This window comes from Apteryx mantelli, chromosome 1 (assembly GCF_036417845.1).
Source record: "Apteryx mantelli isolate bAptMan1 chromosome 1, bAptMan1.hap1, whole genome shotgun sequence".
In the NCBI taxonomy this organism is placed as follows: Eukaryota; Metazoa; Chordata; class Aves; order Apterygiformes; family Apterygidae; genus Apteryx; species Apteryx mantelli.
In genome coordinates, this window is record NC_089978.1 from 43,459,551 (window position 1) to 43,477,456 (window position 17,906).

The following is a 17,906-nucleotide window of genomic DNA, read 5'->3' on the forward strand; positions in this document are numbered from 1 at the left end:
AATATTACATTTTGCGTTGATGTTTGTTTTAATGTTGTGATGGATGAAAAGAGGTCAATTTTTTTTAAATGCTGGACTTTCAGAACTGCAAATGCCTGCCCAGTGGCCTGATGAAAAACATCTTTTAGGTGATAAAATGAATTGCATGCAAATGACAAGTAGGCTTGGTGTGCCCTGAAAACATTCAGCGCAGAGTGACCTATGATCATAAATTACTGGCATGCTGCATCAGATCCTAGACTTGTAATTTCATCAAGATCAACAAGATGCAATCTTGAAAACTGTTTGCATGATGTGAGGACAAATTGATGCCCTTGTCCTTCCAGACTGTTGGATCTGATGCTCAGGAGCCTGACTACTTTGTGTTTCTAAATAGCAGTATAGGGCCATTGTAAATAATTAAGTAGAAATTTGTTACCCTTTTGTCAAATGTATTTCTGATGTTACTCTTTCTTAGCCTCCATTAAGAAATCCCTTGATTAAATTTTAAAGTCTTAAACAATTTGAAGGGCTGAGAGCACAGGACACAAACTACAATCTGAATGTTTTGCACAGTAAAGTCATATTCTCTTTGGGAGCACAGAAAATAATGTCAGGTATTTAGTATGCAATCCCATGATTCCCTTTCAAGATGTGATGTTATAGATTTGATTACCAACTCAGTAGCTGGTACTTGTAGGTCACTTATTCTCTCAACTATTTGCTTCTAGAGCTTCAGAATTTCTCTCTCAATATATTTACAAATTTTTCTATTTAAATAGAATGTATAGCTGAAAATGTAAACCTATGCAGTTATGTCAAGAGGATACATACAGAATAGTATGTAGAAATGTGGAATCTTCAGGACAAATTATGCCATTCATAACTTGAAATCCACAGTTCTACCAATAGACCTATTCTGAGTTTTCTGAAACATACATAAGGGCTTAAAAAAGAGACAAAATGTTTTAAGAATAAATGAGATCTGAAAAACGAATCACCCTGATCTTGATTTCTGCATCTGAAGACATGATTAGCAATCATTCTTTTTATTACATGCCTTTTCTAAGAACATGTACATTTATAAAACAAACTCATAATTATGCATGTCTTGAAGCAGACATATAATATTTACAGTAGCAAAAGCCATTTACTGTGCATTGAACAAAGACCACAATCTATACTCAAGGAGGAAAAAACATTGTCAGGGAGAGGCATATATTCTCACAGCAGAAAGCTTAATTTTGAAGCAGAGGACATATTGTTAATGCTGACATATTAATGCTAATAAAAGTATTGCTGTGCTGGTCTGACTACGCTCATACAAATACATCAGTAAGTGTTTTATTTTTATTCTGATTTCCTTAACATTTGTATACTCAGTTACAAATAGCCTCCATCCCTTAAAGCTATATATCATTTTTTTCACCTTACTCCAGTGAAGCAGTAGAAAATAAAAGTGTCCTAGTACAGTATAACATTTAAAAAACACTCCCGTGAGTGACAGCTCCTCAGTCATCACAGCACATTTACACTCCCTAACTAGAATTCTGTGAAAAATGACAATGCCCTTGTTACAGTTTTATTCACTCCCCCAGTAATATTTGGACACTCATTTAGAAGATTATAATCACCAATGTGTATTACAGACAGTGTATATACTCCTTAGACTTTATGTTTGAAATATATATGCAGTGATTATTTGCTTACAGAAAATGATGACTCCTCCAGTTTTTGCATCAGATGGATCTAATTGCATTTTCCTAATTACATGCTCCCATTTCAAAATTTTATAATGTTGATGTAGATGCTTCCCCCATTTAAACTTAGTTTTTTTGTAAAAGTCTCTGTGCCTCTACTATGCCAACATTTCATTAGCCCTGAAGCCTGATCCACACTGCCCCTCCAGCTGAAAAGCGTATACAGTTTCTTTTGAAACATAACTATGGTGTTTCTAGCAAAACCGCAGAAAAAACTATATATATACCACCAGGTATGTCTACGTCTTCTTCTAGCTAAATGAGCTGACTCCACAGACAGCATTTTCAATGTCTGTCAGTTAGAGAGCGAGAAAGTAGGCTTAAATACTGAACTTCAAAAACATGTTCAGCAACTGTTAGTGGTTGCAGGCTGTATAATGAGTACCACAGAGAACATCATAAACTGCATGCTGAGGAAAGCTACAGGCACTGTGGACTAGATTATATTGTCCAATGCGTGGTAGACATAATAGCACAGTAACAGAAAAATGCCTTGTACATGCTTGTCAAAGCAGTGGTCCAACAGCAGATTTTTCTTTGTTGGTTCTTCTACTGGGCAGTCTGCAAACATCCTGAGTTATGGTTGCCAAAACCACTATTCTTTTTAATCATTCTACTTACTTTTATGATGCCTTAGGTCCAGTTTCTCCTCTGGACACTGCTGATCTAAAATTTGGTGAGCTCAGCTGGAGTCAATGATTATTTTCGGCAGAAGAGCATGAGTGGGCTCGTGTTATGGAATATTTCACCAGTTGTCAGCTACACTTAAACTCAGGAGCGATATGCTTCTTGAACAGCCAGTAATATAAGAAAATGATTTTTTAAAGCATTTGGCATGCTCTTTGTTTAGAATCTTTAACTCACTTACAGTAATTTATATTATAATGTTGAATGTACAAATAAACATTTCCCAGAAGAACTTTTAAAATAATCTTTTTGATCTACCTTCGTTAAATTTTTATGTACTGATCTTCAAGTTGCTTTGCAATTTCAGCTGTGGAATAGTCTATAAAGTACCCACAAAAAATAAAGGCAGATTCTGTAATCCTAGTACAGTCCTGTGAATCATAAGACTAAGTTTGACTGTCTGCGGCTGTAGAAGATCTATAGTGCTATCAGATAATTGGGGTGTGGCTGGGCCAAGTTCCAAGTCAAGTAATTGCATTCTGCCCCCTGGAGTTTGTCTGCTAATTTCAATTGAATAAAGTATTAGTCTTCCTTTTCTTCTCAGACAGCTGTTTTGCTGAGTGCTTTGAAATATGTTCCAGGATCCGTTTCAGTGGTGGCTGCACCTTGTTTATTTTGATTTGATTATCTAAGTGTTGTTCTATTATTGCTAATTATTCTTATTTAATATTGCCTTTGACTTTGTTCAAGCCAATGCAGTTATTCCTGTATTAAAACAAACAAACAGAAAAAAGAAAGAAAGAAAGCCCTCAATTTGCCACTTACTAGCTTGCTGTGGTATCTGAAATATCTAAGGACAAAAAAGAAACCTTGATGTCATAGACGCTGATCACTGGCAAATTGTGACTTAATTGATAACTATTTTAGCTCTGTTGCCTAGCTACTCAGATGGAAATCCTTTTGGGTAAGATGTGTCTCCCAGGATTTGCTAAAACAAATAAATGGCAATATAAAACACCTGTGAGTACAATGATCCTTCAGCATATACTATTGTGGAATTTCCTGAGTGAAATACGTGATTCATCATCCTGAGGGGTGAACACAAAACACAGCACACTAACCTGTGACTGTGTCACCAATTCTTGGTGATTTCTATGACCTCCATTGGTGGGACTACTCATGGAGAGCGGCAACTGTTTTTCAGAGGGGTTCTCTGCGCAACTTCTGCTGATACTACAATGAGAAAGCCAAAATTTGTTTGCTTGCGCTCAGTCCTTATTTCAAGGCTAGTTTCTCACACTATGGTGTAGGGATTCTCTGACAATGAAGCATTCATTCCTGTGGCATTTCTTCATATAAGTAGGCTGCAGACTTGTTTTCTTTACTCTTCCTAGCTGGCTGCACACTTGCAAATGCACAATCACAAATCTGTGCATATATATGTAAAAAAATATTTTAAAAGTGGAGGGAGGAAAAATTCTATTGAGTAGACTCAGTTCTCTATTGGACTCTGAGGAAAGCTTGGTCCCAACACAATTTTATGCTGTTTAGATCACACTGATATTTTTTTCTGTCTATTTACAAATATGCCTTTTTGGGAGCCTTGCTGTTGATCATAATTTTGTAAAAAAAATGTGTTTAAATTCTTGACTTGATTTAATCTCACAGTTATCCCATTAGTTTATATAGTCTACTTTAGTCCTGTTTCTCATATGAATGGAAGACCTTTTTTCTATAAAAAGCAAACCAGAAAATAACATTTTGAAAGGTAGAATGAAATAAGATTGTCTTGTTATTTAGTAGGTGATTTAACATTTGAGCCTATATTATTTGCATATCAAAATGAGACATAAAAGCAGCTTGGAAACAACAACTGCAAAGCAGTGAAAAGAAGATACATTCATAAACTCTGATATAAGGCTGGGATAGGCTAATCTATTGTATATATTCATGTCAGTCTTGAAAACACAGAGAAAAAAAAATATATGGAAACATCTGAGATTGCAGCTCATTGTATCTTCAATTGCTGTTACTAAAATTCTTTTTGCATGAATATCTCCCCTCTGAGTTTTAGTCCTGCTTTAGTTTCCTGTTCTCCTTTTTCTTCTTCTTCTTCTTCTTTTTTTTTTTTCACTTGCCTTTTAAACTCAATTGGAAACTGTTCCTCCTTCTCATCAGGGAATAACTGTACCTTTCTGGGTAGTGTTTGGAAATGTGGCTCTTTTGACAAATATAAAGGCTACATTAGGCTGTACATTTTATTTTTAAACCAAAACAACATATGCAGCTGACTCTAATTTTCTATCATTAAAGAAGAATCAAGTAAGTGGAACAAAGAACACTGTATACAAACAACAAAATTTTACTTTCACCTAGACATGTAGTCACATAGACCAGCTGGTGTGAATTGACATTGCCTTTAATAGACCTATGCCAGGTGACAGCAGCTGAGCATCTGGCAGATATTTAGAGGATAAAATATAAATCCTCTTCTGTTTTGATATAAATATGTATTTTCAATAAAGGGAGGGTTGGCTGAGTAGGAATATCAGTCTGCAAAATATTAAGTAACAGATTAAAACTAGTCTGAAAGGCAATAGTGTTTACATTCATATCTGGATTTTAACAAGCCCATGCTTTTGCAGAACTGTGAGTAATTAAATGCCTGACTGGGTGAAATGGAATGAAATAAATCAATAACTTATTATGAGAATTTACTCATCCTTTGAGTGTGCAAATGATCAGTAAGCACTGTGCCAAAGAGTGAGTCGAGCTGAACTCATTAATGTCTTATATACACCTCAACTCTTTACAATAGCTCGATCACATGATTGAGAATACTTAAGATTCTTATAATCCTTCATTTACTTCAGCCTTAGTAACAGATTGTCCCTTTTTGCTATACAGTCAGAGCACTATTATCCATCCATTTGCTCAGAGATGCACTTCTCTGTCCCATTCTCACACTTGCTGTAGTCTTTCAAACTTCATTCTTCATTTTTTGTTAGATTTAAAAGTCTTTTAACTGACAGAAAGACTAATTGACATTCTTTTAATTGACAAGTCGCTGTCAATGTATAACTCCCATTGGTGTTTTGTGAATACCCTGTTGTGTTTTACACTTCATTTTGAAGGTAACATTAAGTGCAGCTTAGAGCATTCATTTTAAAGCAGGAGGTTGACACTTAGTGAAGAGACTATAGCTGGGAAGCTTTGATAGAGCAATCAAGGGCCATCAACACTTAATGGCTCAGCACCAGTGGATCAATGGGCTTGCTAGCAGCAGGGCCATTGACTTTGAACAACTCTCTGCCCAGAAGCTGAAAGGGTGCATGTTCATGTCAGAGCTGGAAAATTTGCAGCATAAGCGCAGGGGGTTGAAAGGAGTCACAGTCTGTTTTAAAAGGGGAAAGGTCTCTATGCAAACAGGGAAGTTTCTCCTTTAGTAGCCAGGTGGGCAGTTCAAAAAGGCAGGAGGATTGTTTGTCTCAGAGACCTGGCCAAAATCCTGAATCCACAGTTCAGCTAAAGGAACAAAGATAGCAAATGCTTTCTGAGGGATGTATAGTTTTGAATATATTTGTAAATATTGTGTTTTGTTTTTTAAATATAAAAGTGTATATGCATTTTTAAAAAATTACTTAACTAAGCCAGTGCTCCTTCCCTTTCCTGTGCAGAGTCCTTGAAGGCTGCCATCCTGAAATCAGGCTTTATTCTGTTGGGCTGAAATTAAGTCAGTTTTTTGTAGGCAACTGGGTTGCAAGGAGACTGATACACAGGCTTTACAGTCTTGACAGTTGCATCATATTGTTCCATTACCATAAAGAGGATCTAACACGATTTTTCATTAAGGAAGTTTGTCCATGAAATTTTCTTGGAACCTGTGATCAGTCATTAACCAGGTTTAGGAGACTTGTGGGAAATATATGGGATCCAGCAATCCAATCCAGACCTGACCTACAGTGCCAGTAAATACAATCTCAGACAAATCTTGTATCGATAGAGTTTTGTTTTGTTTTGTTTTGTTTTGTTTACCTGAAAAACAAGGTATAGAGGGTTCTATATGGACATATGCATTTCTTTTGGCTAGCAAAATCCAGTGCTATGACAGTTGCTTAGGTAACTGAATGTTTTATTTAAGAACTGAAGAAATAGATAGTAAATGGACTTTTAGGATGAAATTCACTACTTTGTGCAAAATGGCTGAGAAATTGGATGTATGCAGGGAGGTAATGGACAAGCATCTAAAAGGTGCAGTAGATTCAGAGGCAGAACAATAGGCTTGAGAAAAAAGGTGGATAATGGAATGTGGTTATTAAAATGGGAATATTTCAGGGAGCAGATATATTTTTGATAGTGGTACTTCATAAAGAAGTACTGAGATTGAAATTTTGTTTTTAAAAAGAAGCATTTATATAATACAGACTAACCCTACAGCTTGTGGGCACTGATATCACATCAACAAATCACAAGCTTTTTATTTAATTGAGTGTGATTTAGAGAAAAGCATTTAGAACACACACTGTTCCATCACATCAAATAAATTAACAGACCAAGATTTCAGCTGTACACTGATGCTAACCAAGGACAAGATGCTAGAAGGTGTTAAGCACCTCTTGTAAGCTTTAAAGGACTTTTATTTCCATTTACTGCAGTGGGAACTGAGAGTCACGATCCGCTTCTTTCCCAAAATCTTGGGGTCGTTGTAGGATTTTTCCGGTCATATGCAATTACTCTTACTGTTTGGTCCTGATTTTCCACAACTGTAAGTAAATGTTTAACATTAGGTGCCATTCTGAATAAGCAATGTTAAGTATGCGGTAAAATATTCTTGAATGAATGGTGATTTTTGGTGTTTTGATCATTTCTGAAATGTTAAAAAAGGCCTTTATTTTTGCTTCAGGATTGAGATGATTAAAAATAGCTCCATCAGAAGCAGTTATTAATGAGATCCTTTTATAATTTTTCATTCTCTAATGCTACTTGAATAATTAAACAATAACAACAACAAGAAAATCCCCAAATGACAAGTTAATCTCATTTTCTTTTTTTTTCTCCAACTAAAATCCAGAGGGACGAGCAGTTTGTTGGGTCAGCTTTAACAAATGGATTTGCAGTCTCTGTTAACAGGGCTACAAATTATGGCCATCTTCTCTCAAAATCATAGAAACAAGACTACAACAAACATAAATTACCTATATTTTTCTTATTCCAATAATTCAAATTCACACTTCTATTGCTGGGAATGAGTAAAGGAAAGAATGATTCATATTGCAGTGAGAAGCTGTTAAGGTCTAAGATTACTTAGGCTTTGAATGAAAGGTGCTTTTTACTATAAATGGAAAGCTAAAACAAAATCTTTGGTTAGGTTAGAAGATATATTTAAAATCTTTGCACATATGTGGCAGGAAATGTCTATCACCTCCTGAAATTTTACAGTCTTCCCAAACTTTCTAGATTATTATTAGAATGGAAAGCAATCTCATTTTCAAGGAGGCCTAAATACTATAGGTCTCAAAAAAAAAAAAAACCTAAACACTTTTTCTTCGTTTTTTTCACTGACTTCCTGGTAGTGAGCTAGAAATGACCTCAAACATGAGCCAAGCTGTTCACAAATGAGAGTCTCTTCCTCTGAGGATCTATACTCATTCCATGGGGCTCTAAAAGCCAGCCATATATATATATATTATACTGGTGGACCTGAAGTAGAAAGAAATGCTGTATAAAAGACATACACACTTTCAGCAGCAGGGTTACAATGTGCTGCAACTGACTGCCTGATGCTCCTGTACCCAATGCTTGTAAGAACCCGGAAGCCCATGCTCGGCATTCTAGAAAACAGAAGTCTGGCTCTTTTTCAGAGATTTACGCTATAAGATATTCACTGCATTGCATGCCATACTGCATGCCTTCATGCCTTCAAGCATGAATCATAGATGTGAAAGCTATTCCACTTTCTAATTATGCAATGAAAGGCTATGGCATTTTTACAGCAGTTTCTTTTTTAAATAGCTTGAATAAAAGGTGTTTTGTACCAGGAGGTGCCTGTTCTTTTCGGACCCCAACAGAAAGGCACAAACACCTTCAAGACAGATAACTGTTTATTGATATCCCAGAAAAGATGATAGCAAGTTATAAAATCTTATGTTTCTTCTGATGCTGGAAACCCTGAAGTGATACATCATTGGATGGACCTCTCATCCCAGCAGGCTGTGCAGATTCTGTCCATGATGAGGTTCACCGGCTCTGTGTTTGCTTGCACTCTTTTAAGGTCTTGCTTGCAATACAGATTCATCAGTCATGGAGAGCGGTCAAGTCTGGAACATGGACTTAGCTTTAAAGAGTCCCTTGAGCAATGTACTCTAGTATTCTTATCTCATGAATAAACCTGAATAGGTGCATATAATAATTAAAGTGGACAGAACAATGCACTACACGTATCCTTATGATTAAATACACATTGAATATATGTACATTGATTAACTGCACATTGATTAGATACACATTCTTTGAGTAGTGGTTGCATGGCATTCATGATATGGAGGCATACACCTGGATTAGCTATTATGTGGATCACTAGTTCCTTGTACAATAGTTTTCTGGGCTGACAACTACAAAAGGAATGTAGAGGTTAAGATTCATCTGACCAAATATAATTTATCTACATCTGAAGTACCAGTGGACTACAGACCTTTATGTAGATAAACTACACATGGTCAGATGAATTTTTGAAACAGAAGTTTAACTACACTGGTCAGTATTAAAATCTCTCTCCAACCTTAATAAAATCAATACAATTCTTCTTTTTTTTCCATTAATAACACTATCAATATAATAACAAATATAATAACAAATAATTAACAGTATCAATTAAACAATAACTGTGAAATGTTAAAGACTATTTAGGATGCTAAATAAAAGGAAGAGACATTTTTCAGTGGCTATAGTAATTTTGTGTGTTTATCATATATTCCTTCTACACGCTCACAGCAAGTAAGAACAAGAGAATATTTGTACCTGTATGTCCTCAGCTTGATTTGGAATTTATTAAACATATTAATACATTCAAAAAACTCCTAACTGCTTTTCCAGTAAGCCAGAGTATATAGGTATAGTAAATACAGAGATTTCATTTCACAAATAAGTTATTGGAATTCTTTCTTTGCCAGACAAGGGTTTTTAATTAAAGATTTTTTATCATAAGTAAATTAAAAATAAAAGGTGTCAGAAGCTCAATCTTTCCAGCTCCTGAATACTGATGAAAAGAAATGCAATAAGCTAAAGTGTAAGAACTCTGTTTTGCAAGGTGAAATCCTGCTTCAGTATAATCAATGAAAAGCTTTGTCATTGATTTCCATGAAGCCTAGATTTTTCCTGACATCATTTGCTAAGTACCTGTGCTAACAGGCTTTAACACAGCAGTGGGGATATGTACTGTCATCAACAGAGTAAGCAAATTTTCATTCTTGTCACTGAACAGAGCACAAGTGAATGAGAAGTTGGCTGAAGTATAGTTAAAGAAGCACATGGCCTGGACACAGAAGCTTTACGTGCACCTGTTGAATGCACTGAGATACAATGAAATAATGTTAAGATTTTCATTTTCTCCCACTGACAATCACTATTCAACAGTGCTTTCTGTGTGCTTTTAAAACCACAGGCAGGAGCAATCAGGAATTACTGCCACACTGTGACAGGCATGCTCCCGATGAAATTTTGTCTCTCATAAACAGCTTTTGAATGCTGCATATATTGTATGGGCCTCAGCTTTTGAAAAGCTCAGCTTCTCTGTTCATGTACATTTTTTGTATCGTGTCCTATAAAGCATCATCTTTAACAGCCTTACTTGTGGCTTTGCATTATTCCCTTGTAACCCTGAGACATACAAGGTCGAGCCCTTAAAATCTTTTGTTTTCTTAGCTTGCATCATGTACTCTTAGAGAATGAATGGAAGCAGAATTTGCTCCAGTTTCAATTGTGCATATCCTACAATTCAAATTACTACAGCTACGCTCTGTTTTGTTTAAGGCAGCTTATGTTCTCCTCTTCAGGAAATAAATGGTTTTCTATAATGGGATAAGGGAGAAGACATTGTTAATTACTCATTTTCATTTTCAATAAATTTTGGTTCACCCAGGGCAAGGCCAACTCTTGTTTAGAAAAGAAATAGCTACTTATTTTTAGCTTCAATTACCACAGTATAGACACCTTTTAAAAGTCCTGTTTCAAGCAGGAACAAACCTTTTAGACTGTCTTACAGAGAGGTCAGAAAGTGAGTTGCAGTTAAAATTTCATATATTTCACCAAAGTCAAATGCCTTCAGGATCAAAGTTTATTTATAATTTGGATAGCATCTATACAAATATTTAACTTTTATATACAAGCTTTTCTTTACTTAGATTTCTTTAGCTTATGGTCTCGAAATAGAAGGCTTTGGGTATTCTTTGTTAAAGAAAAAACTCTTTATCTACCGACATCACTGAGGACATCTGGCACTGGCAGGTTTCAACTCTTAATTTTGTCTTTTTACGTATATAGGAATCACAGGGTATGACTCTTCTTTTCTGGATTGTGTTTCACAACTATATTATGCTGCTTGAATTTATATGGAAGGACAGGTGCAATGTGGGAAATGCCCTGAAGTCTTGTTACCTATTGTCTAGATGGAGCTGATCGAGGCTCCTTTGTTCCCTCCAAGTCTCCCCCAGTGGAACGTACAGAATGAAAAAAGGGGACTGAGGGACTGAGGAATTAGTAAAATCTGGACTTCCTCCAGATATGGGCAATGAGGCACTGGTTCTGGTTCCAAAATTGGTTCCAAATCCCACAGTTAAGACAGAGCTATTATGACTGCCTCAGTAAACTGATAAACTTGATTTTCTGATAGGGACCTTTGGCAGTGAATGACAATTCTGTGCCATATATTAAAATAATAATAATAATAATATATGTGCACAAACTGTTGTTGAAACATCATTTAAATGTTAATTTTCTGACTAGCTACTTGAATAGTTGAATTGAAATGATTAAATAACTGGTCTAACTCAATAACTTCAGAAATCTGCATCAAACCTGGATCTTTGATGGAAGCATGGTTTAGGTATCAAATTATACCTTCATTGCTGTATTGATATTTATTTTTTTAGAGACATGAGACATTTACAAATGCTATGGTAGCTTTTCTCTTTAGGCAACTGCAATGATGCACAATCTGCATGTTGGTGATGACAGGTCCTAAAACCTGCTAATTTGACAAGCAAGCGTCTCAGCATAAAACTCACTAAGCATTTGGATGAGCACAAGACATTTCTTTAGTATGTTTGGGTCGATTACATGAGCCAAAGTCATGGCTAATGACTTTGGTCAAGGTAAACCCAGTGTGCTATGAATGCAGAACAAATCTGTGTGATGTGAATATGTATGGGAAAGTGCGGAAGAATGTCGAGGAGATAGGCGATGGAAGCTAGCCAGACTGTTCCGTGGGAAAAGGAGCATCAACAGGGCATGTTGACCCATAGCCATGTAGCTGGGCCTATGCCAGTGTGGTGTGCGCCTGGGCTTTGACTCGAGATTAGCGATGAGCTCAATGTGCCCACTGCGCATGTGTATAGTACACAAAAACCACGTACAGTGCTCCCCCCCCCGGTGTTCCTCACCATGGACCGACGCTCAGCGGTGCCAGGGACTCTCCCGCTCCTTTATTGCCTCGATCGGGAAATCGCTGGGGAACCCCCGCTCAGACGCAGAGGTAATAAACGCTCAGTGTTGTAAGGGTCCGGCGGGGGTGACGCGTGGACTCCCGGCAGGAACAGATACACAAACACAAGGCACACTGAGGTCAATGCTGAGAGCAGAACAGAGGTAGCATTTACAAAGCGAAAGCAAATATATGCTTTAGATATGTTAGCTATACAAAAAGAGTAAGTCCAAGGTGTCATCTTTTGGGAAACAATACCCAAATTGTATAAATTCACGGGAGTGACAGAAATACCTTTTTTTTTTTTTTTGTATATAACTCTGTAGTACCACGAGTGGAGCTGGTACACCTATGTAACACGTAGTTAAGACATCATCCACTGATCGTCCTCCTGCAATACAGAAAGCAGAGAGGTTAGCTGATCTTTGTGTGAGCCAAATCCATGTATTTACATGGGAAGCTGGATGGTCTTGTAGATTAACGGCATCTGTCGTGGTCAACAAGAGGCAACATCTCAACAGTAGCTTACAGATGCCGGTGTGATAACCTGTTGATGGGAAGATAGAAAGGCATAGTATCACCATCAGGAAGAACTAGGGCAGTGGCTCCTGGACCATCTGCTAGAACAGTGCCAGGCTGCTTTTCCTTTTGAGGAGTTAGTATTCACACACTGGCTAAAGAGTGTGTTGAGGGTGTTTGCTGAACTTGAGGCACTCCGGCACTGTGGATCAGAATTCCTCACAGTATCGGTGCTCCCTGTGCAATATTCACTGGCGTGGATACGGATACCTGGAAAGATAAATCTTGAGAAGAGGTCAATAAGAGTGGGGCTATTTGGACAGGTATCAAAGGTGTAAACAGCCATACACACTGTGAAGGGCAGTCAAGTCTTAAATGTAAGCTTATAACCCTTTGCTCAGTAATCGTGAGTTGCTCCGGTGTATAGAATTCTACCTCCCCGGAGGCGAGTATGCAGGGGGCAATCCCCCCCTCCATTACGGATATCCGAGCAGGAGTTGCTAGAGTCGGTTTGGCTTGTACTCGCTCATAGGGAGTAAGCATTCCAACACGCCTGTTGTTAAGCATAAACAGCGCTTGTGGGAGCATGCTCATCCACCCCCTTAAGGTTTGCATGGTGGTAAGCTTTCGAATTTGTTCTTTTAGCAGGCCATTCATTCTCCCTATTAATCCACTAGCTTGAGGGTGCTATGGTATATGCAAGACCCAGGTGATCCCCAAGTCCTTTGCCCATTCTTGTACTACATGGCCTGCAAAGTGGGTACCTTGGTCACTCTGTATTTCTTTTGGTATACCATAAGTATACATGAGCTGCTCTAAGCCCTGTACAGTAGAGGATTGATTCGCATGGGAGGTAGGATATGCATACATAAGGCCTGTGTAAGTGTCTGCAGCAGTCAATATATACTTTCGCCCCTGTGAGGGAGGTAACAGGCCTACATAATCTACCTGCCAGGTCGCAAAGGGTTGTTCGCCTCGTTTGATGCGACCATATGTGCTGGTGAAAGGCACTTTTGTTATCTTCATGCAAACGGGACAGTTAGCACGGGCTGTCTTATACCAATGTAGGGCTAACATGGGATGGCCTCGTAATAGATCCCAAGCCTGAGCTGTGATGGGGCCACGATGCCCTGATTGTTCATGCGCTTGCCAAGCTTGCTTTAACTCTGAGGGAGTTGCCATCTGGTCGACTGCTGTGTTATGCTGAGTTTCGAGGGTCTCCTGCTTCTGATGGGCATCGACATGTTGCACAGACACAGCTTTAGTTTGCACAATGTCCCAAATCCTTTCCCACAAGGGGCTCCCCCAGAGTTCCTTATCATGTATCTTCCACTGTGCAGCGGCCCATGTTGGTAACCAGGTTCGCAGACCCTTGTATACTACCCAGCTGTCCGTATAGAGGTAGCGTGCATCTCCCTCATCGAGAGCTATAGCTGCAGCCTTTAGTTCAGCCCACTGACTTGAGTATCCCGTTCCTGAGGCAAAACAGATAGTATCCATGGCAGGATTATATGCTACAGAGCACCACACTCGCTCTCCTGCCCAGGAATACACTGCACTGCCATCAGAAAACCAGGCCCACTCTCGCTGCTCAGGAGATAACGTCTCAAAAGGAGGGGCCTTTGGACAGGCGATGGCTCTATTGGGGGAGCAAGGGGGGGCAGCCCCTCTGGCTCTGACAATAGAGGCATGTGCTCAAAACGTACCTCCCCTAACAAGGTTGCATGCGGGGTGCTCATGTCCTTCTCCCTGCCTTAAACCGGGCTTGTAAATAGTGTTTCCATTTCCACTGAGTTGCAGCTTGGGCCACCCCCACATGGGCCCTGATGGTATCATCTGTCACCCATGCCTGAATGGGGATGGGGGTGTGTACGATCACCGGGTCACGTCCTGTAACTCGTTCGGTATCCTGCAAAGCCCACACCATGGCCAAGAGCTGTTTTTCCAGAGGTGTATAATTTGCTGTGGCGCCTTGCAGGGAACGGGACCAGAAACCTATAGGTTCCCGCCTTGCGTGGGCACATTGCTGCCACAACCCCCAAGACACCGTATCCCCCATGACCGTTACCTCCAGCTCGAAAGGTCGTCCCTCATACGGAGTGAATAGTTCGCAATGTTGGACCACCGCCTCCTTGCACAGGTCGAAGGCTTGCTGCTGTTCTTTAGTCCATTGCCACTGGCTACTTTTTTTGGTCAAACGCTGTAGCGGCCGCATTAAATATGCTAAGTAGGGTATAAAGGTCCTCCAGAACTCCAAAAGGCCCCCAAAAGCTTGTAGTTGTCTCACAGTAGTGGGAACAGGGTACTGTTGAATGGTGTTGCACACTTTCTCAGGGATAGCTTTCATCTGCCCCCTCCAGACTACCCCTAAGAATTGCACACTGATGTCCTGTACCTTCTTAGGGTTTACAGCCCACCCCTGCTCCTGTAGGGTCTGTACCAGCAATGATTACTGCTCACGGACTTGTTCTTCAGAAGGTCCCATTATCAAAATATCATCGATATAATGATGGATGGTACACTCTGTAAGCGGGGGGGGGAAAGATCAGCTGAGATCATCTGGTGGCAAATAGTGGGGCTATGTTTATAGCCCTGAGGAAGGACTTGAAACGTATATTGCTTGTTATTCCATGTAAACGCGAATTGGTCTTGCGATTGCGGGGATATAGCGATAGAGAAGAATGCATTTGCCAAATCAATGACAGCTTTCCATTCTTGCAGATGTTTCCCTATGCCTTCCAGCAGAGTTACCATGTCAGGTACTACGGCTGCTAATGGTGGGGCGACTTTATTTAGCTCCCTATAATCCACAGTCATACGCCATGAGCCATCAGGCTTCCAAACAGGCCAAATAGGACTATTGAAAGCTGACAGGGCATGGCGTATTATTTGGGTATGCAATAAAGCATCTATAGTTTCCTGAATCTCCTGTTCCCCACCAGGAATTCTGTATTGCTTCACTTGCACTACAGTGGGGGCAACCGGTAGATCCACTGGGTCCCATTTTGGATACCCTCTAATCAAAGTAATGGATCGCAACTGTGGTAATGCAGAACTTATTCCAAAGAAGAACAATCCTTGCAGGGTCTGAATATCTCTGCCCAGTAGCACATTGATCCCCAAGATATGCTTGTGAATCGGTGCTAATAAAACAGTGGCAGAAAATGGGGGGGGGGGGGTTGCCAATTGCTAACGTAACTACAGCCTGTCTCGCCAGGGTGGCTGATCCTCCCAACCCACATATAAGGGTAGTGGCCTTCCCCAGAGCTACCACACTATGTAGTACAGTAGCTTCTGCTCCAGTATCTACTAAAGCAAGCACAGCAATTTCTCCTCCAGAGCGCCAGCGAATTCGCAAGGGTACATAAGGATGTTGGTCCCCCCGATGGTAAGCCGCAACTAAGGCTCGTATTGCAGGGGACCTGCCTCCCCCTCGTTGTCTTTTGGCCGGCAGCTTCCACGCTGTGGCTGGAGCAGGGGGGGCAGTAGGCTGTGTTCGACATTGCTGATTAGCAGGTAGCCGCTGCCACCGCTTGAATAAGTCAGCAGTAGAAAGACCATTTATCTCATCACGTAATACCCCTGCCTGCAGCAAATCAGTCTGCATCTGTCGCCTTGTTATCTTTCCACTCAATTTACTAGTCCCTGCCAATTTTCTTCCTTTGGAATTCCAAACTGCTCTTGCTTGCTTAGTATCTGGTTCACCAACAAGTGTCAAATCCCTTATATTGTGTATTAAAGCCCCCACTGTTCCAGTTGCAGGCATTACTATTCCAAATAGTAAGGGCTTTAAGGCACTTGGAGCCCCCCTTAATAACTGGGTCTTCATCTGCCGCGTTATTTCCACACCGTCCGGTCCTTCTCCATCTGCTAATCCGATTGCTACCCCTAGCTGCCGCAACACGTTGATCCCTTCCTCCAAAGTATGCCACGCTCCCACTGTGGCGGCTAACTCATCGGTGGACGGATAAGCATCTACCACAGCAGCACAAAACCATTGACATAATGTTGGAGCTACGATAATATTTCCTGCCCCGTCCTGCGGAGCAGTTAATTGGGTAAGATAATACTGAACTTGAGCACCAGTTGATAAGGGGCTCATCAAATTCAGCTCCTCTCTTACGAGACTAAGCGATCCGGCACCTGCATCCCATGCTCTTGCTAACCAGGCTAACAAAGACTCGCCATGCTGCTGCTGGAAAGCAGTTAAAAACTCACACAATTCCTTCGGGGTATATGTCCTAGATTGCTCCACTGTATTCCCGTCTACTTGCCTCTCCCCCTTCAGCTGCACAAGAGGTCGGACCTGGGGAGTAGCCGGTTCTCCTTCTAATCCAAATTCAATCTCCGAGTCAGATGAAGTACTCCAAATATTACCATCCCACTCCTCCGGGTCCCAGGAAGGTCTAGTTATTATTGCTCTCACCTGTGCAACTGTAGCTGGGGCTTTACCATAGCGCACACAGCGCTTGTTAGCCATTCGTAAAGCTAATCGCTCTACCCTATGGGTTAATTCCTGACTCTTTTCAGCTTGGCTCGCGATCAACTCCTGTGCTACCGCCCTCGCATCACGCAAATCTCCATTCTCCTTCTCCAGATCTTTTACTCGTTGCTGCAAAGATGATACCTCATTATCTAAGGCTCGAATGCCCATCAACAGCGCCCACCCTAATTGTCCAGCGAGCTTCCGAGCTGCTTCCGAAGCAGCACGGAAGGGCATAGCCTGTAAAGCGGATTCAACAGCCTTTGGGGTAACATTTTCCCCCTGTGCCGACTCTGGCCAGTCCTGGGGGACATTGCAAGCAATGCAGCTACCAGCCCCCACCGCTCAGTCTGGGGCCATCCTGGCAGCCGCAGGCGAGCAGTCCCTCCGTGGCTCTCGCCCTCCCCCTTCGCTCTCCTCGGCCACGGCATTGTCGTTTGTGTATCCTGCCGACTACGCCAGTTATAAGGGTCCGGCGGGGGTGATGCCTGGACTCCCGGCAGGAACAGACACACAAACACAAGGCACACTAAGGTCAATGCTGAGCGTTTATTACCTCTGCGTCTGAGCGGGGCTTCCCCAGTGATTTCCCGATCAAGGCAATAAAGGAGTGGGAGAGTCCCTGGCACCGCTGAGCGTCGGTCCATGGTGAGGAACACCGGGGGGGGGAGCACTGTACGTGGTTTTTGTGTACTATACACATGCGCAGTGGGCACACTGAGCTCATCGCTAATCTCGAGTCAAAGCCCAGGCGCACACCACACTGGCATAGGCCCAGCTACGTGGCTATGGGTCAACAGGCCCTGTTGATGCTCCTTTTCCCACGGAACAGTCTGGCTAG